The sequence below is a fragment of the Mobula hypostoma genome, chromosome 2 (genome assembly GCF_963921235.1).
Source record: "Mobula hypostoma chromosome 2, sMobHyp1.1, whole genome shotgun sequence".
Taxonomy (NCBI): Eukaryota; Metazoa; Chordata; class Chondrichthyes; order Myliobatiformes; family Myliobatidae; genus Mobula; species Mobula hypostoma.
The window spans coordinates 180,973,889-180,999,795 of record NC_086098.1 but is presented as its reverse complement, the minus strand read 5'-3'; the positions used below and the strand labels follow the sequence as shown (position 1 = coordinate 180,999,795).

The window sequence follows — 25,907 nt, the reverse complement described above, 5'->3', positions numbered from 1 at the left end:
CTCTCCCTTTCTCCTCCCCTTCACCCACCCACCCCTTTCCCCTCCCCTTCACCCACCCACCCCTCCCCCACTCCCCCTCCAACCCTTTCCCAAACTCCAACCCCTCCCTCCTCCTCCCTTCCCCCTTCAACCCTCCCCATCCCCTCCATCCCTCCCCCTCCCCGTTCCTCCCCCTCCTCCAACCGCTCTCCCTCCCCCTCCAACCCCCCTCTCCCCCTCCCACTTCAACCCCCCTCCCACCCCCTCCCCCTTCAACCCCCTTCCCTCTCCCCTTCAACCCCTCTCCCCCTCCCCCTTCAACCCCCCTCCCCTTTCAACTCCCCCCTCCAACACCCCTCCCCCCTCCAAACCCCCTTCAACCCCCCCACCCCTTTCAACTCCCCCCTCCCCCTTCAACTGCCCCCTCCCCCTTCACACCCTCCCCTTTCAACTCCCCCTCCCCCTTTCAACCCCCTCCCCCTTTTCAACTCCCCCTCCCCTTCAACCTCCCCTCCCCCTTCAACCCCCACCCCCTTCAACCCCCCTCCCCTTTCAACTCTCCCTTCAACCCCCCTTCCCCCTCCCCTTCAAACCCCCTCCCCCTCCAAACCCCCTCCCCCTTCAACCCCTGCCCCTTTCAACTCCACCCTCCCACTTCAACCCCCCCTTCCCCCTCCCCTTCAAACCCCCTCCCCCTCCAACCCCCCTCCCCTTCAACCCCTGCCCCTTTCAACTCCACCCTCCCACTTCAACCCCCCTCCAACCCCCTCCCCCTTCAACTTCCCCTCCCCCTTCACGCCCTCCCCTTTCAACTCCCCCTCCCCCTTTTCAACTCCCCCTCCTCCTCCCCCTTTCAACCCCCTCCCCCTCCAACCCCCCCTTCCCCCTCCCCCTCCAACCCCCCTCCCCCCTCCAACCCCCTCCCCTCCAACCCTCATCCCCCTCCCCCTCCCCTTCAACCCCCCTCCCCCCTCAACTCCCCCTCCCCCCTTCAACCCCCCTCCCCCTCCAACCCCCCTCCCCCTCCCCCCTTCAACCCCCTCCCCTTCCCCTCCAACCCCCCTCCCCCCTTCAACCACCCCTCCCCCTCCCCCTTCAACCCCCCTCCGCCTCCCCTTCAACCCCCCTCCCCCTCCCCTCCCCTTCCCCTCCCCCTTCAACCCCCCTCCCCCTCCCCCCTTCAACCCCCTCCCCCACTTCAACCCCCCTCCCCCTCCAACCCCCTCCCCCCTTCAACCCCCTCCCCCCTTCAACCCCTCTCCCCCCAACCCCCCCTCTCTCCCCCTTCAACCCCCCCTCCCCCCTTCAACCCCCTCCCCCTCCCCCCTTCAACCCCCTCCCCTTCCCCCTTCAACCCCCCTCCCCCTTCAACCCTCCTCCCCCCTTCAACCCCCCTCCCTCCTTCATCCCCCCATCCCCCCTCCCTCCTTCATCCCCCCTCCCCCCTCCCTCCTTCATCCCCCCTCCCCCCTCCCTCCTTCATCCCCCCCTCCCCCCTCATCCCCCCCTCCCCCCCTCATCCCCCCTCCCCCTTCAACCCCCCTCCCCCCTTCAACCCCCCCTCCTCCCCCCTTCAACCCCCCTCCCCCCTTCAACCCCCCTCCCCGTCCCCCCCTTCAACCCCCCCCCCCCCTTCAACCCCCCTCCCCCTTCAACCTCCCCCCCTCCCCCTTCAACCCCCCTCCCCCTTCAACCCCCCTCCCCCTCCCCTCCCCCTCCCCATCCCCCTCCCCCCTTCAACCCCCCTCCCTCCCCCTCCCCCCTTCAACCCCCCTCCCTCCCCCTCCCCCTCCCCCCTTCAACCCCCTCCCCCTCCCCCCTTCAACCCCCTCCCCTCCCCCTCCCCCTTCAACCTCCCTCCCCCTCCCCCTTCAACCCCCCTCCCCCTCCAACCTCCCTCCCCCTCCCCCTTCAACCTCCCCCCCTCAACCTCCCCCCCAACCCCCCTCCCCCTCCCCCCTTCAACCTCCCCCCCTTCAACCTCCCCCTCCCCCCTTCAACCTCCCCCCCTCCCCCCTTCAACCTCCCCCCTCCCCCCCTCAACCTCCCCCCCTCCCCCTCCCCCTCCCCCCTTCAACCTCCCCCCCTCCCCCCTCCCCCCTTCAACCTCCCCCCCTCCCCCCTCCCCCCTTCAACCTCCCCCTCCCCCCTTCAACCTCCCCCTCCCCCCTCCCCCCTCCCCCCTTCAACCTCCCCCTCCCCCCTCCACCTCCCCCCTCCCCCCTTCAACCTCCCCCTCCCCCCTCCACCTCCCCCCTCCCCCCTCCACCTCCCCCCTCCCCCCCCCTCCCCCCTTCAACCTCCCCCCTCCCCCCCCCCTCCCCCCTTCAACCTCCCCCCTCCCCCTTCAACCTCCCCCCCTCCCCCTTCAACCTCCCCCCTTCAACCTCCCCCCTCCCCCTTCAACCTCCCCCCCTCCCCCTTCAACCTCCCCCCCTCCCCCCTTCAACCTCCCCCCTCCCCCCTTCAACCTCCCCCCCTCCCCCCTTCAACCTCCCCCCTCCCCCCTTCAACCTCCCCCCTCCCCCCTTCAACCTCCCCCCTCCGCCTCCCCCCTTCAACCTCCCCCCTCCGCCTCCCCCCTTCAACCTCCCCCCTCCGCCTCCCCCCTTCAACCTCCCCCCTCCGCCTCCCCCCTTCAACCTCCCCCCTCCGCCAACCCCTCCTTTCCTGTTGGACTACAACGTCCAGCCGGCATCGCGGGTGGGGTCCCCACGAGCATGCGCACTGCGCCGCCCCTCCGTGGGAGTGTTCAAAATTTAAATAAACAAGGAGCAACATGGCGGCGCTTTGGCTCGGCTTTTTTCGGCAAACGAAGGTCAGGATATTAGAAGGTTTCTTCGACTAACAGTCCGTGCCGGTAAGTTGGCGCCAAGGCCGCGTGGCCAGGGTGGGGTGGCGTGAGCGCCGGGGATCTCAACCCTCCCGCCGTCCCTCAGATCTTGCTCTTTGTGGAGGAGCTGCTGTTGATGCTTCTTTCCCGCCCCTCCATCCCCTCACCCCGCCCGGCCCGGCCCGCGTCTGTCTGTATTTCACCCTTCCCTCCACCCTTCTCCCGGTCTAAAGTTAAATGTGTGACCCCCTCCCTACACGCTGACCTGTTACCAAGGGGCTGGCCGAGGGCAATAGGCCTGCCACCCCCCTCGCCCCTTGTTGAAGGTCGCTGATTCAGCCGAGACTGGCGTCTTTTTTTTTAACCCCCTTGTGGATAGAGTGGGGTGAGGAAATCGAATTGTTCTTTCTTAAATTAAAATTTCAACCCAAAAGGATCTTGGTTCGGGACAACTTAATTACTGAGACTGAACTTGGGAGTGTGAGCCCACCCCCGGTCCTCGCCCATTGGCTTCTTCACCCTTGCCTGCCCGTCTCAGCTCGCCTTCCCATTGGTGGCCATCAACTGGTCGCCATAGCATTCCCCCCCGTCACGTTGCTTTGGGCAAAGACGGGGTTTGGGAGGGATTTTAATTACAGTTTCAGTGTGAATTTTAAATGCTGCTTCTACGTTGCATTGAAACTGCAATAACAACCCCCAAAAAAGCGCATAATACCTCCTAGTTTATTTTGCTTGTCTGCAGTCGTGAAGACGGTAAGGCAGTAAGACTCGTGCGATCGTACCCAAAATGACTCGCGTTTATGACAGCTAGGGAGGGAAAAGGGAACCATGCAGACAAAAGCGTTAAACAAAGATTATATTTTATCCTCACGTTAAAGTAACACGAGAATTAAGATGTGCTTTGGGCTGCACAAAGCATGGAAATTGCCATGTTGCGATAGGTAGAGACGTTGGGAGATAGCAGCCCTTTTTGGGTAGACCTAGATGAGCTGGTAGGTACAAATTGTTTTAAAAATGCATAGAGATTTAAAATATCGGCACTAATCAGCTAGATATACTCAGAAAGTGTTTCTGGTGAAGCTTTTAATAACCAAGAAAGAAATCATGCTATGACTGTACTTCAACAGGGGCATTTATTATGAAGAAATAAGGACGATGTTGGTCTCGGAGCGCAATCGTGTGTACATCTGCCCCAGATTGTTGTATAAATCTGTTAGATTGCATCATGTTTTTGATCACTGTATTTTGACACTGACATGCCACAAGCAATCCCTGACTGAAGCTGCTGTTCCTGGAACAGACCAGGAATTGAACTTCATGTGTTCCTAAATGCAAGTGACCGTGTCTCCATTACAGAAACAGGAAGTCAGTTGTGGTACACACACATGTATTTTAATGAATGGAGTCAAAAATATAGTTTCTATTTTTACTAAACTCTTTTTTGTCAAAGTAAATTGGACAGAGTCGAGTTTTTTTTTGCTTACTGCTTGGTATTTCTGTATTTCTCTGTGTTACGAGGATGGTCTTTCTATTTTCCTTGCAATGAAACAATCGATGTTCTTTTTGAGTTAGCTTATGTTAAGGAATTAGGATGTAAGTATTTTATGCATGAAGAATATTTACAGCCAAGGCTGAAATGTCCACAAAAATTGCATTTTGTAATCGCTACGAGTTATGCCCATTATTTTGTATGTTTAGAATATTAACATGTAGTCTCAAATTGAAGTAATTATGAAATATCTCTGCCAACAGAAGAAACGTATTGCATTACCTGAAGTACATGTTAATTTTGAGTGATGTGCTACTAAAGTCTTGAAGCTTAACTATCTCATTTAAGCATTTTGTATTTTTTAAATGAAGTTCTGATAATATTGGATGGATTAAGTTGTAGTTCCTGGCAGATGTTGATTTAGTTGATTTAGTTCCTATTTAAAAAAAAATAAAACTGCTGATAATACCTGCATTTTGAGCATTAGGAAAGCACAGCATTGTTTGTTGAGCAGGATAATTCAACGTGACAGCTCCTTGATGGCTTGCTTCTAATTGTGGATTTGCAGACGGCAGTAGGATAGGCTCTTGTGAGTCTGGTCACAGTGGGTTGAGGGACTTCTACTATTGGCTTACTCGCTGATGGCATTTGTAAGCCGTTATCATTGGTTGTCTGTTGAGACCCTGTTGATCGACAGCTGCTAAAGTACTGGTGGCTATGACATCTACATCTTGTTTAGATGCTGCTATTGGCAGGCCTGTTAGAACAGCCTGTAGGTAGTTTTCTAAGCTGTGTATTTCTGGAGAATGTTTATTTGTACAATGTTCTGGTTAAAATACTGACCAGATCTGACCAGCTTTTTAAAAAAGGTACTTAATTATTTTACTCCTGGGAATGTATTTGAATGACTATATATCATTATGACATTAATTGAACCTAATACAATTTCCTTTGTTCCTTTAATATTATGAAGTGAGGAGACGTGTACAGAAAACTGCAGATTTGGATGCAGATGAGTACTCTTATAGACTTGTTGTGAATGTTTGTGAAATCTGCATGCCAATAAGTACCGAAACTTGTGTTGCAATACATGCCTGACGTTAATTGGAACCAGTTGCCTCCCTTTCCACAGGGTACATTCTGACTTTCCAAAGCTGAAAAATATCATGCTGTGACATTATTTTAACATTTGAAGGGGGAAACATAACTTTATTTCCATGTTATGAGACATTGGTGAATTTATTAAAATGTCAGGATAAAACTATAAAATCTTTTTTTGAATATTTGTTCTTACTGCTGTGATGAGACTGCAAGTGGGTTGTGGATGTGTTTTAATGGTGACTGCTAAAATTTTTGCGGGAGTTCATCCAGACTGGTTTAGCATTGTGCTTTACTTCAAACAGCTGGCAGTTATTTGTGTGCAGTGTTAAGTAGGTGGATGCTAGATTTTCCTGTTCAGTACAACCACTGACTGCCTGCACACAATTGTTATATCGGGCTGTAACAGTAAAGGATGTTGTTATAGCAACAGCATTAGGTGACCTCGCAAAGTATTAAATTTGACTGCATTTACAATCAGGTGGTTCTGGAAAACTAGCACTGTTACAATATCTGAAACCACCTGGATGCTGGAGAAGTGTTATTGATGATTACTATATTTCCATTTTCTTTCAGATATAGGGAAAGGAGTGTCCTATCTTGAAATAGGATAGGATGTTCACATCAGTGAATATTGACATCTTGTGGGCTTGTTTCCTGGTGTCAATTGAAAATCAAGGGGTACCTTTAATTAACAATACAGCATTGATGACGTATCTGCTTTTAGAATATTTTTATTATTTTTTATCTTGGCTAAGGCAGAGTTAGTAAAAGTTAATGCTTATCGTGTGACTTGAATGTTAGTTTTAGTTTTCATGCATTTCTTGCTATGCCAAAAATATGTATTTTGACCTTTAGAAACGTTGGCATTTAACCAAAGAAATGGATCTAGGATTTAATTTGTTAGGTTATTGTAGTATTTAGTTGTGATATCATATTTATTCCAGTGTTAAGCATTTGGTGAATATTAATTCTCTTCTCAGCCCCATTTTGTAAACTACTTTCTTATGGCTCTGTACTCAGGCTGCTTCTCACATGTGCAGTGTTCCTGCCATTTAAACTTATCACCAGCCTGTGAAATGGTTGTCTTAATATAACAGATTATGCACAAGTTTAGCAGTTTCTGTGGTGTTATAGCAGATACAGAAAGAAATTTATTTCACTGGGCAATTCATCTGAGCCATATAATGTGCATACACGGCAAATATATTTTTCAGGTCTGTTTTGCACAAATGCTTAATCACGTTTTACGTACTGTAGTAGTTTTCAGCGTTTGTTTGCCTTGATACTTGTGACACTTTGAAAAGGCATGTGATGCATGCTTTTTCAATCTGCTTGCATATTGCTGGGAATTTGAATTTGGTGCAATGTTCACACAAGATTTAAAACGTACTCAAAACATTACTCTCGTTTTACATAGCAGGTATTTTGAGCACCTATACATTATTTATGTGATCTTATTAAAATGATAAACTCCATAGTTAGTTGAAACAAAGGTTGTTGATTGAAAACTCTTTAGAATTACAGAATTCGTACAATGTAGCCATTCAACCCATTTTCCGTTGCTGGCAGTTTTGATGGAGCCGCCCAATTCTTTTACCACAGCGAATGTTTCCTTTTCAAATATATACCCGATTCTTTAAAGTTTTTAATGAATCTGATTTCATCATCTTTGCAAGTAACTTATTCAAGATTCTAATAGCTAGCTTGCAATCATTTTTTAAAGAGATACTTTTTCCTTCTCCATCCAAATTGAGAAGTAATATTGCAACTATATATGACCCCGGTCAGACCCCACTTGCTCAGTTCTGGTTGCCTCACTGCAGGAAGGATGTGGAAGCCATAGAAAGGGTGCAGAAGAGACTTACAAGAATGTTGCCTGGATTGGGGAGCATGCCTTATGAGAATAGGTTGAGTGAACTCGGCCTTTTTCCCTTGGAGCAATGGAGGATGAGAGGAGACTTGATAGAGGTGTATAAGATGATGAGAGGCATTGATCGTGTGGATAGTCAGAGGCTTTTTTCCCAGGGCTGAAATGGCTAGCACGAGAGGGCATAGTTTTAAGGTGCTTGGAGATGTCAGGGGTAAGTTTTTTAGGCAGAGAGTGGTGAGTGCATGGAATGGGCTGCCGGTGACGGTGGTGGAGACGGATACGATAGGGTCTTTTAAGACTCCTGGGTAGGTACATGGAGCTCAGAAAAATAGAGGGCTGTGGGTAACCCTAGGTAATTCCTAAGGTAGGGACATGTTCGGCTCAGCTTTGTGAGTCGAAGGGCCTGTATTGTGCTGTAGGTTTTCAATGTTTCTAATTTCTGTTGGAGCTTTTGTTAGGTGTAAAAAGTAATGAAAAAATGCACAGTGATGTTTTTTTAAGATGGTATAGCATTTTTAGGATATGCTTACATCAATATTAATTCTAATCTCCAGTTCAAAATCTGATTTTTCATAGGCTCATAGAATTTTCAACCCAGAATCAAACAATTTCAATGTATCTGCTTATCAGTTAACTTTAGATTGAAATTGAATGTACTGAGGGAGCAAGTCATATATTTTGTATATTTTTGTATAGAGTTTTGTATATTTTCTTTTCATTCATTTTCCTGATCAAAGGGATGCGTCCTTGGGCTGCAGCTAATTTAGTTTCACGACTTCATAGGTAGCAAAAACTTAGTTTTCTTGATAACTTATTTCCAAACTGAACAATGCTTACGAATTTGGGAGATCATGTTGCATGCTGAGCTTAAGCTATTGAGGTTCAAAAAATTAATGTGAATTATGCATATATTTTTGGAGTGATGTGTTTAAACATGTCAGTCAGTGAAGAAGGTAAAATGGTTTTCTTTTTTTTGTACGTAGTCGAGCCTCTTGTAGACAGTGAAATGTCAACTGAGTTTGCAGAAGAATTGAATTTTACTTTGCAGACAAAGATCCAGAAAATGCAGATTATGGTCTTGGTTATCTCGCTTTAGATCAGACAATGAGCTGCACGCTGATGTTGGATATGTAGTTATTTTGTCAGTGTTCGAGCTTCCATAGGTCATTGTAGGGCTTGTTGAACAAATATTTAATCTACTTAGCTGTGTAAATAGTTGACAGTGTAAAGAAAATTGCGTAAACGTGCCGCTTCAGCAAAATTGGGGTCCGTGTGATGGGACTGATGCCTACTTTAAAAAAAATACAAGAGGGTATCCTCTGCAGCAGAAACTACTAAATGATTTAAGCTGCTATTAGCCAAATGGCTAAAAGCAATTTAATTCCTTTCTGCTGATTATCAGTCCCCTATTAGGCTCATGATTATTGTTCTTTATTCTTTATTTGAACACTTTTTTGAAAAGGAACAAAATGAGAACTTAAAGTTCAAAAAAAGGTCTCATTTTGGAGAAACTATTTACAATATGGCAGGGACAAATTTTTCTATTCAAAGGAACATTTCATACAGGAAACCTTAATCTTCTCTCCCCTCTTTACTCTAGCTCCCTCCACCTAATGAGTGTATTTAATATTGTGTCATTGGTTTGGATGTAAGTGGTGCTTGATGATGGGCCCCAGAAATAGTTTGTTTCATTTCCTGGTAACATGCATCCAATCTGTTCAAAACATTTAGTACAGGAAAACCCATTTATTCCTGTGCATGACTTTGGAGCCTTGCTAGCAGTTTGTTTTTCTTTCAAATGGCTTTCTTCAGCCCTGCTCAAATGCTGTAGTATTGGTGATTCCAACAAATGATCTTATGTTCTGTCTATTTGTGGTCCACAACTTCTTCTGACCAAAACTACTACTTAATTCTGAAGTCGCGATATCTGAATAACAGAAGTACTGTAGTTATGCATCTTCTGATACGTCTAAATGATAAATAAAGCAGCCTTGGAATGGGTTGTTGGCATGATGAAACACTAGAGTAAAATCAAGCTGCTAAATGGAATTAAAAAGAAATATTGTTCTGGATTCTTTGATAAAACACAATGAGAGTTCTTTTCTAATGTTCCTCGCTTCATGCAGTAACTTTCTAAGTGTATGTACAAGCTGTATATTGGAAGCCTATAACATTTCATATCAAGAATCTGCTGCATTGAGATCATGCATAGGATTTTCCTTCATTTTTCCTCTATTCTAGATAAAAAGTTTGCTTCCAACTTTTCAAAGCAACACACACAAAATGCTGGAGGAACTCAGCAGGCCAGGCAGCATCTATGGAAAAGAGTACACTTAATGTTTCGGGTCTAGACCCATCAGCAGGGTTGGAGAAAAAAAAGATGAGTCTGAGTTAGAAAGTGGGGGAGGGGTGGAAGGAACACAAGGTGATAGGTGAAACTGGGAGGGGGAGAGGGGTGAAGTAAAGAGCTAGGAAGTTGATTGGTGAAAGAAATACAGGACTGGAGAATGGGGTGTCTGATAGGAGAGGACTGAAAGCCATGAAAGAAAGAAAAAGGGAGAGGAGTACCAGAGGGAAGCGATGGGCAGGCAAGGAGATATAGTGAGAGAGGGAAAAGGGGATGGGGAGTAGAGAAAGGGTGGAGAGACATTACCAGAAGTTTGAGAAATCGATGTTTGTGCCATCAGGTTGGAGGCTACCCAGATGGAAAATAAGGTGTTGCACCTCCAAACTGAGTGTGGACATGGATGGACATATGGGAATAGGAGGTGGGATTAACATGGGTGGCCACTGGGAGATCCTGCTTTTTCTGGTGGACGGAGCATAGGTGCTTGGCGAAGTGGTCTCCCAATCTATGTTGGGTCTCACCAATATACAAGAGGCCACACTAGGAGCATCAGATACAAATGATTACCCCAACGTACCCAGATGAATTGTCGCCTCACCTGGAAATGCTGTTTGGGGCCCTGAATGGTAGTGAGGGAGGAGGTGTAGGGGCAGGTGTATCACTTGTTCCGCTTCCCTCTGGTACTCCTCTCCCTTTTTCTTTCTTTCATGGCTTTCAGTCCTCTCCTATCAGACACCCCATTCTTCAGTCCTGTATTTCTTTCACCAATCAACTTCCTAGCTCTTCACTTCAACCCTCTCCCCCTCCCAGTTTCACCTATCACCTTGTGTTTCTTCCACCCCTCCCCCACTTTCTAACTCAGACTCATCTTTTTTTTCTCCAACCCTGCTGACGGGTCTAGACCCGAAACATTAAGTGCCAGGAGAGAGATCAGTAGGGAGGAATGAGTGGACAAGGGAATTGTGTGGGGAGTGATCCCTGCGTGAAGCAGAAAGTCGGGGGGAGGCACGTTTGGTGGTGGAGTCCCATTGGAGATGGCCGAAATTGCAGAGAAATATGTGCTGGATGTGGAGGCTGGTGGAGTGGTAGCTGAGCACAAGAGGAATCCTATCCCTGGTGGGGTGGTGGTAGGATGGGGTGGTGTTGATGCGAAATGGAAGAGATGCGATTGAGGGCAGTGTTGATGGTGGAGGAAGGGAAACCCCTTTCTTTGAAGAAGAAGGACTTCTCTTTTGTTCTGGAATGAAAGGCCTCATCCTGAGAGCAGATGGGTGGAGATGGAGGAATTGAGAGAAGGGGATGGCATTTTTATAAGTAACAGGATAGAATGAGGTATAGTCAGTGGGTTTATAATAGACATCAGTGGATAGACAGAGGGATCAAGAAAAGGGAGGGAGGTGTCAGAAATGGACCAGGTAAATCTGAGAGCAGGATGGAAGTTGGAGACAAAGTTGATGATGTTGATGAGGTCTGCATCAACATCAACATGATGATGTTGATGCAGAAAGCAGCACCAATATCAGTCGTCAACGTAGCGTAGGAAAAGTGGGGGAGTGACACCATTGTAGGTTTGGAATATAGGCTGTTGTATGTAACTGACAAAAAGGCATGCATAGCTGGGACCCACGCAAGTATTCATAGCTACACCTTTTGTTTGAAGGGAGTGGGAGGAGCCAAAGGGGAAATTACTGAGAGTGAGGACAAGTTTTGCTGGATGGAGGAGTGTTGGTAGAGGGGGAACTGGTTGGCTCTGGCGTCCAGAAAGAAATAGTGAGCTTTGAGGCCTTCCTGGTGGGGGATTGAGGTGTATAGGGGTTGGACATCCATGGTGAAAATAAGATGCTCGGGCCAGGGAACTTGAAGTCATTGATAAGATCAAGAACATGTGAAGTGTCATGGATGTAGGTAGGAAAAGACTGAACCAGGAGTGATAAAACTGTTGAGGTATGCTGATACGAGTTCAGTAGGGTAGGAACAAGTTGAAACAATGTGTCTACCTGGACAGGCTGGTTTGTGGATCTTGGGTAGGAGGTAGAAACAGGAGGTGCGGGGTGAGGGAACTATGAGGCTGTTGGCAGTGAATGGGAGATCCCCAGAGATTGATGATGGTGTAGGAGACAATGACCTAGTGCTCCATAGTGGGATCCTGTTCAACGGGTAAATAAGTGGAGGTGCCTGACAGTTGTCGCTGGGCCTCAGCAAGGTAGAGGTCAGACCACTACAGCACCCCTCTTATCTGCAGGTTTGATGATGAGGTTAGGATTGGTGTGGAGAGAGTAGAGAGAAGTGCATTTGGAAGGAGTGAGATTGGAATTGGAAAGAGGATGGTGAAGTTGAGATAGTTGATGTCTTGTTGGCATTTGGCAATGAATAGATCCAGAGCAGAAGACTGGGGTGGGGTGCCCAGGAAGAGGAGGAGGGTTGAAGACAGGAGAAGAGATCGTCAGTGAAGAAGTAGGCACAGAAACGGAGGTGGTGGAAGAAGAGCTCATCGTTGTGGCAGCTGCAGAATTCAGAGGTGTGAGCATATAGGGACAAAGGTGAGGCCTTTACTGAGGTCTGAATGTTCTGCCTCAGAGAGGGGATGGTGAAGACATGGATGGGAGCTGGGATCAGAAGGGGGTGGGGAATGGGGTTTGGTAGTGTCAGTGGAGAGGGGAGGGTTGGGGTGGTTAGGGAAGGTGGGTGTGTGGCACGTAGAGTCCCTGAGGGCCCAAGATCTGGCAATGGGACCTAGGTGATAAGGGACTGCGGAGTGGTGGTGGGGGAAGGGGAGAAGAGAGTTCTGGCGGCAATGCGTGAAGACCTTGCCTGGAGGTGCTGTCGGTCAAAGCTGGAATCGGTGGCAGGCAGGGGTGATGAGAGCTGTGATCAGAGGGGGGAAGGGGGTTGGTAGTGTTGGAGGAGAGGAGAGGGTTGCTGTGTTTGAGGGTCCAAGAGCTGGTGGTAGGACCTGAGGGGCACAGGATTGCAGAGTGGTGGTGGGTGTGATAAAACAATGGATTCAGTACTGACTACGTCTGTGACTGCAGTGTGTTTGAATAATGTCTCACAGCTGCTTTCTTTGGAGCAAGATAAGGGTTAAAGTTCGCCCAAATCCACATAAGATGTCTCTGAGCTTTTCACACCTTTTGATTTTGACAAAAAGCAGTACCTGATGGAAATTAGACAGGACATTCTTTTCTTAATTAAAGTACAAATTTGACGGATGTTCTTGTCTTTGTCATTAAGTTGTGGCTCCAGCAAACCAGGTAGGACATTCTTTAATTAAGGTGGCTGGAGTGTCTCACAAATTGATTGTACTTTTGTATCAATAGTCCATTGACTTGGCCGGAAAAGTTATCAAACTGATTGTTCTCTGTATCAATAGTCCATTGACTTGACCGGAATAGTTATCAAACTGATTGTTCTTTTGTGTCGGTGGCCTTATAACTTCTGACAGTTCTGACATCAGGCAGTGAACTTGTGGAACCGCCGGGGAGATGAGAAAGGGTCTCTCCCTGATGTTGGGTCCAAGTTTACTTGCCAGCTGAGCTCGAAGAAATAAACGGGTGGAAAGATAAGTAACAAACTTTTTGTGCTGTCATTATTTGATCCAGCAAAGTTACGTTTACAGGTGAAGGCATGGGATTGCAGAGTGGTCATGGAGGAAGGTGTGGGATTGCGGAGCAGTGGTGGGGGCACCCCTGCTGCCGCTGCCGGCTCTGCCTTGACCAACAGCACCTTCAGGCCGGGTCTTCACATGCTGCTGCTAGAATCCCTGTCTCCCTTTTTCCCACCACCACTCCACAATTCCCTGCCCCTCAGGTCGCACCGCCAGCTCTTCCCCCTCCCCGTTTCATCTATCACCTTGTGTTTCTTCTTCCCTTTCCCCACCTTCTAGCTCTGATTCCTCATCTTTTTTTCTCCAGTCCTGCTGAAGGGCCTTAGCCTGAAAAGTCGACTGTACTCTTTTTTTTCCTCCATAGATGCTGCCTGGCCTGCTGAGTTCTTCCAGCTTTTTTTGGATTTCCAGCATTTCAGATTTTCTCTTGTTTGTGTTCCAACCTTTCTAGATTTTTCCCCATGATCAACTCCAAGTCTCCCAATATCCTATCCTCTGTTTTTCCAAAAAGTTTATCTGCCAAGCACAGAAGCTCTTTACTTGATCTTTCTTTCAAAGATACTTGTCTATTACAGTCTTCCCTGGTAGCTAGAACAATCTACATTTTTACTGCTTGATGTCAAATTTTGCGTTGATAATGCTGCAAGGTGACTGGAACTGAGGAATAGCATGGTCATGATCAATTTCTTATGGTACATCACATTTTGAACTATAATTGGGCCTTCCATTGTAACTAACTTTTGAGAGATTCATGTTTAGTTTCTATAATTTACTTGGAGGTTCCTGTAATTTGGTTTTGTATTTGGTATGTTCTTTGTAAAGCTTTTAAATTGAGTTTGGATAGAAAAATAGTTCCACCTATGAAAGCAGTGTGCCAGAAGTGCCCCCCCCCTGCCCCCCCCCACAGATCAGGCAGCATCCGTGGAAAGAGAAAGTTATATTTCACGTTGAAGACTTTGCCAGAACTGGAAAAGTTTTTTTTAAAGTAACTTTAATTTGCAGAAAGAGTGAGGGACAGATAGACTGGATACCACTGATATGGAGCAGTAGAACTGCCCTGCGGATGAGCTGCATAAGGAGTCATCCAGCTGATGGGTTGATGAGGGCAAAGGGAAGTAAAAGGCTGTGAAATGCAAAGTTGGTTGGAAATATTGCATGGGTCATGCTCAAAGTTAAAAGTAAAATTTATTCTCAAGCATATAGATGTCACCACATACAACCCTGAGATTCTTTTTCTGCGAGCATAATCAGCAAATCTAAAGAACAGTAACTGAAAAGAGGACCAGTGGACAACAAACTGCAAGGGCAAATATAAATAACGAGCATGAAATAACAAGATAAAGTCCTTGAAGTGAGACCATTGGTTGTGGGAACACCAGAAGTAGAATGAGTGTAGTTATCCCTTTTTGTTCAAGAGCCTGGTTGCTGAGGGGTAGTAACTATTCTTGAACCTAGTGGTGGGAGTCTTGAAGCACTTGTACCTTCTACCTGAAGGCAGCAGTGAGAAAAGAGCATGGCCTGGGTGGTGAGGATCTTTGATGATGGATGCTGCTTTTATTATTACAGCGTTTCCTGTAGATGTGCTCAATAGTTGGGAGGGTTTTACCTGTGATGTACTGGGCCAAATCCACTACCTTTTGTAGGATTTTCCACTCAATGGTTTTGATGTTTCCATACCAGGCAGTAATGAAGCCAGTGAGCACGCTTTCCACCGCACACCTATGGAAGTTTGCCAAGGTTTTTGATGACATGCTGAATCTCCACAGACTCCTGAGGAAATAGAGGGGGCTGTTATGCTTGCTTGTAATTATCTTTATAATGTGGGTTCAGGATAGGTCATCGGAGATAGTGACACCCAGGAATTTAAAGTTACTGACCCTCTCCTGAAGTCTACATCAGTTCCTTGGTCTTATTGACATTGAGTGAGATGTTGTTGTTTTGACACCACTCAGCCAAATTTTTGGTCTCCCTCCTGTATGCTGATTCATCACTGCCTTTGATATAGCCCACGAAAGTGATGTCATCAGCAAACTTGAATATATGTACTTCACCATACAGTCATGGGTGTAAACTGAGTAGAGCAGGGGGCTAAGCACACATCCCTGTGGTGTGTGCTGATGGAAATTGTGGAGGGGATGTTTTTGCTAATCTGAACTGATAGAAAAAATAACACATTTCTCTTGAACTAATCCGTTGAGCATTTTGATTTGAAATATTCTAATTTAGAGGTAAATCAAGGTAAAATATTGGGTAGAATGAAAGCAAAATAAATTGAAGCTAGAAAAAGATGGGGTTGGAAGTGACGTAAGGAAGAAATCTCAATATAAAAATTAAATTTGGTGCAGATGCATTCCTTATGAAAACTATCAGGGCTAAAGATACTGGATGGTGGCAGTTTAAGATTTATTTTGTTTTAGATTGCACTTTAAAGTGTAAGCCCAGATTTGTGTTTTGGGGCTAACAGGTGGCTCAGCAATTGAGTCTCCAAGTCCTTCATTATTTGAACATTGAATCTGTTGGTGAGAATTCACTGGAGCAGAGTTTTTGAAAGAACCAGGTACGTCAGAGAGCACGTGTTTTGTTTGGAATATACCATCTGTATCTGGATGTGTAATGATTCTGATTGATTACTCCATTGTAAGATTATCAGATTTCTTCAAAAGAAAGGCTGATTCAACAAATACCTGATGATACAACCATTTTTCAGGTAAAGATTGAATCGTTTTCCATATCTTTGAAGTACTGTCTTCTGAATTGTCTGGTTACCTAGTAGATTTAGGAGAAAAACAGATTTTATTAAATGGCACATATGAGAGTGAGGCACACTCTGTGTAGTGTCCCAATTGCCAATGTTGTGTTATTTTCTCTTTGGAAATAAAGTGCTGATTCTAACTTTTCAAGTTAAAATGAGTTGAGCAATTTTATGTAACTTAAAATGCTGTATTTTAGTATTGGCGCCCTTCTTAGACATTGAACTGTAAGGAGAATAATTTATGGGGAAGTACATTAATATTTTGAAATGCATTGCTATACATTCGTGCAGTGTTATTTTGTCTTTCAGTTTTCTGTATTTGTAAAGTTTGGAAGGAATTTATTTGAATGTTACTAATAGTTATGGAAAATAGTAATTTTTTTGTACGTGGAGTGTGAGGTTTGTTTGGAAGCTATAAAGGTAGTTATAATGCCATCTGTTTGGGGATAGTTTCATTTGTTGGAGAACTTTTTTAAGTACTGTAAATCTGGGTCATTAGCAGCAGCATCCTACTTATTGCAAATATTTCAGGATGGTTTGTTTATTAGAAATACTGTAAAACCTTTTATCTGTAGTGTTAAGAGAATCTGCTTGATTTATGAATTCTCAGGGTGCAATTGTGAATGTCATTTAATAAGCTTCTTGCATTAACTTGATGTACAATAAGAACAGCAGGTCTCTATACTTCAGAGTTAATTGTGGCCTAATTGGGATTTTGCAAATGTTCGTTAACTTTAAAGTTGCTTTCACCCCCTGCCCCCCCAAACTCTCTTCAACTTCTCAAATTGGTCTGCTGATCTTCATTATTCTTCCATGCCTTTGACTTGTACTGTATTTTGGAACATTAATTTCTGTGACAAATTGCTTGTGATCAATAATTTCTGAAAATGTAAGAGATTTTAGATATTAGAATCTGTAATGAAAAAACTAGCGAACTCCCAGAGGAGCTTTGGTCAGGCAATTCTGCGGGAGGAAGGAATTGTCTCTGTATGCAAGCTGTCTTCCCTCCACACTCAGTTCTGATGTAGGGTCTTGATCCAAAATGTCAATTATTTATTTGCTTCCATTGATACTGCTTGACTTGTAGGATTTTTCCAGCAATTATTTTAACCCTGGTATGAACAAACTGTGTTGGTTGTAAAATGGGCCTCTCAAAAATTCAAAACATCAGCAAGTCTTTTTATCCATGTTCTCTACCAATTTTGCTCTCTCCCACTGCCCTGGGATTTTATGTTGGGGATGGCTTCCACACACTAGGTGATAATTTTTTTTTCTTTTTTTTCCTTACAACTTTTCAATATTATCTTGCTGGCCGTTCTTTCTGGGCTGAAATGTATTTTTATCTTGCTACTTCACTTGAGATTAATTTAAATTTGATTTTCTAATATCATAAAGATAACATAGTCATATCTTTGCAAAATTGCCTGTATAACATGTTGTTAAGCCTCTCTGTTCAAAGTAAATTTAATATCGAAGTACATGTCAGTATATTCTACCCAGAGATTCATTTTCTTGTGAGCATTCACAATAAATACAAAAAAAAAGCCACAACAGAATCAACGAAAAACTGCACACAAAAGGTGGACAAACAACCAATGTGCAAAAGAAAAACTGTACAAAGTACAAAGTAAATTTTATTAGCAGAGTGTATGTATGTCACCACATACAACCCTGAGATGTATATATTTTGTGGGCCTATTCAGCAAACTGATAGAACAGTTCATTGAAAGAATCAATGAAAGATCAACCAGGAGACGACAAACTGTGCAAATGCTAATATAAATAAATAGCAAAAAATAATGAGATCATGAAGTAACAAGATAAAAAGCCTTTGAAGTGGGATAATTGGTTGTGGGAACATCTCAATGAATGGGCAAGTGAGTGTAGTTCCTCTTGTCCTCACCTACCACCTCACTAGCCTCTGTGCCCAGCACATAATTCTCTGGAACCTCTGCCATCTCCAACGGGATCCAACTACCAAGCACATCTTTCAGAATCAGATTTATTATCACTGGCATGTGACGTGAAATTTGTTAACTTAGTAGCAGCAGTTCAATGCAATACATAATCTAGCACAGAGAGAAAAAAATAATAAACAAAATAAAACATAATAATTAAGTAAATCAATTACATATCTTGAATAGATTTTTTTTTAAAAAATGTGCAAAAACAGAAATACTATATATTTAAAAAAAAGTGAGGTAGTGTCCAAATGTCTATTTAGGGATCGGATGGCAGAGGGGAAGAAGCTGTTCCTGAATTGTTGAGTGTGTGCCTTCTCCTACCTGATGGTAACAGTGAGAAAAGGGCATGCCCTGGGGGCTGGAGGTCCTTAATAATGGACACCGCCTTTCTGAGACACCGCTCCCCGAAGATGTCCTGAGTACTTTGTAGGCTGGTGCCCAGGATGGAGTTGTTTAAATTTACAACCTTCTGCAGCTTCTTTAGGTCCTGTGCAGTAGCCCTTCCATACCACACAGTGATGCAGCCTGTCAGAATGCTATCCATAGTACAACTATAGAAGTTTTAGAGTGTATTTGTTGACATGCCAAATCTCTTCAAACTCCTAGTAAAGTATAGCTGCTGTCTTGCCTTCTTTATGACTACATCAGTATGTTGGGACCAAGTTAGATCCTCAGAGATCTTGACACCCAGGAACTTGAAGCTGCTCACTCTCTCCACTTCTGATCCCTCTGTGAGGATTGGTATGTGTTCCTTCATCTTGCCCTTCCTGAAGTCCACAGTCAGATCTTTTGTCTTACTGACATTGAGTGCCAGGTTGTCGCTGCGGCACCACTCCACTAGTTGGCATATCTCACTCCTGTACACCCTCTCGTCACCACCTGAGATTCTACCAACAATGGTTGTATCGTCAGCAAATTTATAGATGGTATTTGAGCTCAGCCTAGTCACACAGTCGTGTGTATACAGAGCGTAGAGCAGTGGGCTAAGCACACACCCCGAGGTGTGCTAGGATTGTGGGAATGATGGTATTAAATGCTGAGCTATAGTTGATGAACAGCATCCTGACGTAGGTGTTTGTGTTGTCTAGATAGTCTAAAGCCATTTGTAGAGCCACTGAAATTGCGTCTGCTGTTGGCCTATTGTGGTGATAGGCAAATTGCAATGGGTCCAGGTCCTTGCTAAGGCAGGAGTGCAGTCTAGTCATAACCAACCTCTCAAAGCATTTCATCACTGTTGATGTGAGTGCTACCGGGCGATAGTCATTAAGGCAGCCCACATTGTTCTTCTTTGGCACTGGTATAATTGTTGCCGTTTTGAAGCAAGCGGGAATTTCTGCATGTTTCCTTCCCCCCCCCCCACCATTTCCTCCCTTTTCTGCTCCCTACGCAACTTCCTTGACCATCCGTCCCTTCCCCCAGCACTTATCCTTGAAACAAAACAAGTGATACACCTGCCCCTACACCTTCCTCACTACCATTTAGGGCCCTAAATAGTCCTTCCAGGTGAGGTGACACTTCACCTGTGAGTCTTTTGGGGTCATATACTGTGTCTGGTGCTCCCGCTGTGGCCTGCTGTATATCGGTGAGACCCGACATGGTGCTTCTCCCTTTTCTTTCTTCCACGGCCTTGTCTTTCATCAATCAACTTCCCAGCTCTTTACTTCATCCCTCCCCCCTTCAGGTTTTACCTATCACCTTGTGTTTGTCTCTCCCCTCCCCCCACCTTTCAAATCTTTTCCTCAGCTTTTTTTCTCCAGTCCTGCTGAAGGGTTTCCTCCCAAAAAGTTGACTACTTTTTTCCTAGATGCTGCCTGGCCTGCTGAGTTCCTCCAGCATTTTGTGTGTTGCTCGAATTTCCAGCATCTGAAGATTTTCTCTTGTTTGTGAGAGTAGTTACCTCGTTTTGTTCAAGAGCCTGATGGTTGAGGGGCAGTAACTTTTCTTGAACCTGGTGGTGCAAGTCCTGAGGCTCTTGTACCTTCTACCTGATGGCAGCAGCGAGAAAAAAGTATGATTTGGTTGGTGAGGATCTTTGATGATGGATGCTGCTATGCTGTAACAGCGTTTCATGCAGATGTGCTCAATGGTTGGGAGTGCTTTACCTGTGATGTATTGGGCTGAATCCACTACCTTTTTGAAGGATTTTCTCTTCAAAAGCTGTGCTTTTGAAACCAGGCTGTGCTGCAGCCAGCCAGTACACTTTCCACTACACATATAATATAATAATAAAAAATAAGAAATAAGCATTGTGCCCCCTCCTGCTCTGCCCCCCGCCCCCCCAATCTTTTGCAACTGTAATTTAATAATAAACTATTGCATAAATATTAACATTTCTATCCTGCCCATTACTCCATAGAAGGGTTAATCAGCTTGTAATGAAAGCTGAATAGCTTTTACTAATCTCTTACCAGCAGGAATTCACAATGATCATTGTGTTGTCTCATTAACAGATGGAGCAAAAAGCTTAAGCAGGAGTCCTCGAGCTTGTCATGATAAAAAGACCTGAAGAAATGGCGGTTTTTCAGGAGTGGACTGTCAATTCGACTAATGAATTCAATATGTGTGCCATTTTCTTTTGTGCCACACAGCCTTGTGCATGCTTAATTATACTGAAGGCCTGCAAGAAACAAGTAGTCCGATCAATGTTAAATGTACAGTGATAACGTGAAATGTTAATATATGGAATTGAATAAATGATTGCAAGTTTTTGTAGATTTTTGAATAGCTGACCAAACGCAGGTTGTGAATGCCTGCATTCCTGTCAAAGGGACATTGTTAGTGTAAAAAAGTTGTGTTTTTCATGTTCAAATTGCTTTGAAGCATGTTGAGTTGTAAGGTTGAAATTACCTAAAAGAAAACAAAGATTTAAAATTTTTGTTTGAATTTCAGTTTTAAAAGAATTTTTGCATTGTTTTGCATTTACATTTTCTAAACTAAAATGGCATTTGTTCTTTTAAACACAGTAATTCTGAAAGGTGAAACAACAGTACCCTTCCTGAGGTATATTTATGTAAATGACTGTAATCTTTACAAAATAGTTCCTGTTATGCTTGGTGTTTAGGATCTGTCAAGTGACCTCACCCAATTTACAGATGAATTTTGTTAATTTAATAATTTTTGTTGCAATAATTTACATAGGTATTTATAAGTACTAATACCAATAATTTGGAACCATAGCTTTTGAGTGAACAGTTCAGATTACTTTTAGTTATTCTAAATTTTTAACTGGGGCTACTTACCCTAAGGAATTGGGTAAATGTCTGGTATTTGAGTCTGTCTACTTGGCTAATTTTTGTTTTTAAATCCAGTACAAACTCTTGTTTCGGGGGGCATCCAAACACTGTAGATGAAGCTAACATTTATCTAGTTAACTTCTGGCTAACAGTAACATTTGTGGTATATCAAAATCACACGGCAATGAGGCTCATTATTCTGAGTTTGGACTGTATTTTTTCCTGAATTTGGCAAATGTCTTGTTCTTCATTGACCTCATATAAACTACGAAATTTTTAATGCCACTTTCAAAATTTTAAAACCAACATCTATCCATATTTGAATTTTGCTGTACTTCTAAATTACACTTGATGCTGTAATAGTATAAAGATGATTGTCAGAACATCTTCTGAACAAACATTTTTTTTAAACATCTAAGTGAAATCCTCACCACTTACATGGTGAAAATCTCAGAAATGGTGGCTTGTGCATATTCTTGGCTCAGTGCTCAAGCTGCCTATGCTTACTATTTATTTACATGGTGATTAAGTTTGACTAAATCTTGTTTAATAATGGACAATAGATCCTTTGGGGTGAGGTCTTTAAAACAGAATTGAATTGTGAAAATATGTCGTGTTGTGTGCACTACGCTCCGACCACAAAAGTGATTGGAAAATAGTTTTTGACTGCTGTAAAAGCCACGTTCCTTATAAAATGTTTTAGATTGCCATCCTGCATCCAAGACATCAATTTGTACCTTTTCCCTCCACAGGTACTGCTGGACACAGTGTTTTGCCAGTGTACTGTTTTAAGTTGATTCCAGCATCATGTTTAAAATAATATTTTAAAGACAACTGAAGAAAATTTAATCAATTCAAAATGTAAATTATTTATTGTTTTCCCATAGTAACTTTTACATTTAAGTAGATTGGAAGCTATTACTGTTTTCAGTCTGGCTTGGCACAAGTTTTGCAGGTGGATTTCCCCACCATAAATTCCAGGTACAGTGGGGATAATGTTGACCAGTGACCAGAAACTTAAAGACCTTCATGTTCACATTCAAGTGTGCAATAATTCCAAACCTGGTGGCAGTTATGTGGCAGAATACTGCCAATACTTCCTGCAAAAATCTGAGTCAATGTATTTCCGGAATGGTCAATTCAAGTTGCTGGCCAGGTGTAGGCTGACAGACTGCTCACATGAAACAAATGGTCACTCTTGGGGTATGTCGGTATCGTGAGAAATTCAAGGTACAAAATTAGATTGAGTATAGGGAAAGGAAGAGAATAGATTTTAAACACTCATTCCATCTGCCCTGATCCTTATTGTTTTGAAATGAAACCTTTAATTCCAGTTATCCAGCTCACAGTGCAAAAAGTTTCCATGATGATTTTCTGAATCTGAAATAATAACTAAATTTGTTGCTGTACAATGGTTCTGTATTTCTCTACTCTGAGTCTTTTACAGGCGGACTGGAGTTGATGAAATGTGTGGTTGCTATAGCAATAGACTGCTGAGTGCAGCTTCAAGGTCGGTCAGTTATGACAGTGATCAGTCTGCTCAATGTGGAGGATTGTAGTAGCTGTATTTGAAAGATTACTGGAATGTTTCTGTGCGAGAGACTTCTTGTGCAATTGTACTTGTAAAATTCTGATTGTTGAAAATATTAAATGTTGCCTTTCTTGCTGAGAACTAGGGCCCCAGTTTGCAGAACAACAGAATAGGTAAAAGAGAAAATAATGCAGAATTCGGACCAAGTACTATATATTGTGTAACACAATTTTTAATATACAGAATTTAATCTTCCAAGTTGTATTTGACAGTATATGAGAAAAATAAGTCTTGAAATCATGGAGATGAGTCATATTTACTCTGTTTACTCATTGGAAGCTGTGTGTGGGTGTGTATGTATGTGTGTGTACACACAGACACATATGGACAGACAGACACCCCTCCTATAAAAAGTATTTGTCCCCTTTGGAACTTGTCATGTTTTATTATTTTACATCATTGAATCACTGTGGATTTAATTTGGCTTTCTTGACACTGATCAACAGAAAAAGACTTTTGTGTCAAAGCTTTGAAAATAGATCTCTACAAAATGATCTACATTAGTTACAAATATAAAACACAAAATAATGATTGCATAAGTGCTCACTCCCCTTTAATAGACACACAAAATCATCACAGGTTTTAGAAGTCACATAATTAGTTAAATGGAAATCAGTTTTTGGAGACTCCCTGTGTGCAGTCAAGGTGTTTCAATTGATTGTAGTAAAATTACACCTGTATCTGGAAAGTCTAACTGCTGGTGAGTCAGTATCCTGGCGATAGTACACCATGAAGACAAAAGAACACTCCAAGCAACTCTGCAAAAAAGTTATTGAAAAGCACAGGTCAGGAGATGGATACAAGAAAATTTCCAAGTCACTGAGGCTACGTCCACACTACGCCAGATAATTTTGAGAACAAAGCTTTCTCTCTTCATTTTGACCCTCTGTCCACACTGAACCGGCGATTTTAGCCCCCGAAAACAGAGATTTTCAGCAACTGTCTCCAGAGTGAATAAATCTGAAAACATCTAATATCCGTTGCAGTGTGTACGGGGTAACTGGAGCTTTTTAAAACCGCTGTCATGACATGCTGGAACAAATGGCGGCAGCGCAGCATTTCATTGTTTTCTTCTTATTATTCGTATCCTTATTATTATGACTACTTTATTGCTTAGAGTGTACAATCATCACAGTGATTGTTTCTGCGCTTTGCAGAACCTAACAATTTCAGAACAGGCGGCAATGAGACTGAAGCCAGAAGAGTTAGAAATGTACTCACCAAATACTTTGACCCAGAGCTTACTGAATAAATAAGTATACTCACTTTGCCCTGTTTTCTGTCCTTGCTTGCCCTCTGCCACCTCGAGTTTAAATTCTATGCGGAATATTTTGGAGGATCAAGAACCAAGAACCAATGTGGTTTACCCATTTATGCAAGTACTTCTCTGACAATAGATGTGTAACAGCCTAATGTAACATTGTATGGAAATACAAGATAACACTGACACAGTCATGTTTTATACATTCAACAAGGTGCTTTATTAATGCAACAGAGTTAGTCAGTTTTTCAGTGTTCGTTGTCAGCCGGGTCATACTGTCCGTGAGTTCCCTGTAGGTTGCCTCCATACACTCCAGTATTTGTTTTTTTTTTAGTTTTAAGTCCTCCTGTGCGAGAGCCAAGAGCAATTCCTTTTAAATTTTAATACTCCGCAACTGGACAAATGTGCAGCTAGTATACAGTTTCCTCTTCGCTTGTTTTCTGTGTGTCCTTCTCATGCCCAGTAGGAGGAGATTCGCCCAAATAGCTGCCTAATGTGGACGGAGATATTTTGAAAAACGCTTCGTGTGGACGCCTGTCGTTTTTACTCAAAACCGGCGTTTTCAAAATTATCCGGCGTTGTGTAGACATAGCCTGAATACCCCTTGGTGTATAGTTAAGTTGATCATCAAGAAATGGAAAGAATATGGCACAGCTGTAAATCTGCCTTGAGCAGGCCATCCTCAAAAATTGAGTGACTGCGAGAAAGGGATGAGTGAGGGAGGCCACCAAGAAACCTGTGACTACTCTGGAGGAGCTGCAGGCTTCAATGGCTGAGATAGGAGAGATTGCATGTACAACTGTTGCCTGGGTGCTTCACCAGTTGAAGTTTTATGGGAGAGTGACAAAGAGAAGGCCACTGTTGGGGAAAAAAAAACTCACATTAAATCTTGGCTAATATTTGCCAGAAGGCAAGTGGGAGATTGAAGTCGGCTGGAAGAAGGTTCTGTGGTCTAATGAAACCAAAATTGAGCTTTTTGGCTATCAGACTACACACTATGTTTGGTATAAGCCAAACACCACACATCAATAAAAACACACCATCCCTTCCGAGAAGCATGGTGGTGGCTGCATCACTGCAGCAATCCCTAGAAGGCTTATGAATGTAGAGGGTAAAATGAGTGCAGCAAGATATGGGGAAGTCCTGGAGGAAGACCTGATGCACTCTGCAAGAGAACTGCGATTTGAGAGAAGATTTGTTTTCCAGCAAGAAAATGACCCCAAGCATACACAAGAAAGGCTTGTAATAAAAAAAAAAACAAAAGTTAATGTCTTGGAGTGGCCAAATCAGAATCCAGACCTCAATTCAATTGAGAGTTTGTAGCTGCACTTGAAAAGGGCTGTTCACTCATGATACCCATGCAATCTGACAGAGCGTGAGGAGTTTTGTAATGAAGAATGGGGGAAAATTGCATTGTCTAAATGTGCATACGGAGACCTATCCACGCAGACTCAAGGCTGTAATTGCCAAAGGTGCATCTACTAAATACTGACTTGAAGGGGGTGAATACTTATGCAATCAGTTAATTTGTTTTATATTTGTAATTAATTTCATTCACTTTGTAGAGATCTGTTTTCACTCTGACACTAAAGACCTTTTTCTGTTGATCAATGTCGAAATAGTCAAATTAAATCCACTGTGATTCAATGTTGTTAAAACAATAAAACATGAAAACTTTCAAGAGGGAGATGAATACTCCTTATAGGCACTATTTGTAATTGCATGCATGTGTGTTTTGGGCAGCAGCCTTTTGATGGCTTGGCAGAATCACATTTTGAGATGTTGACAATTTCAGTTGATTTTTCTAATAATACTTAAGTGTTTTGTTTCATTAATTTGGTTGTATTTAACAAATCCTTGTCAAGTTGTTAATGTCTGCATTT

General features: G+C 43.6%; 1 protein-coding gene across 10 annotated transcripts in view; it reads left to right on the top strand.

The window, feature by feature from the left end:
* The first annotated feature begins 2,732 nt into the window (after nucleotides 1-2,732).
* The window catches only part of LOC134342716 (nuclear receptor coactivator 3-like), a 225,418-nt gene continuing 202,243 nt past the window's right edge, over nucleotides 2,733-25,907 (top strand). For 9 of the 10 annotated variants that reach the window (XM_063041176.1, XM_063041171.1, XM_063041168.1 and 6 more), the window contains exon 1: nucleotides 2,733-2,839. The gene's annotated coding sequence lies outside the window, so the exon portion shown is untranslated. Of the gene's footprint in view, nucleotides 2,840-3,546; nucleotides 3,566-25,907 lie in introns of those variants that run through there. The other variant, XM_063041167.1, reaches the window with a different exon arrangement.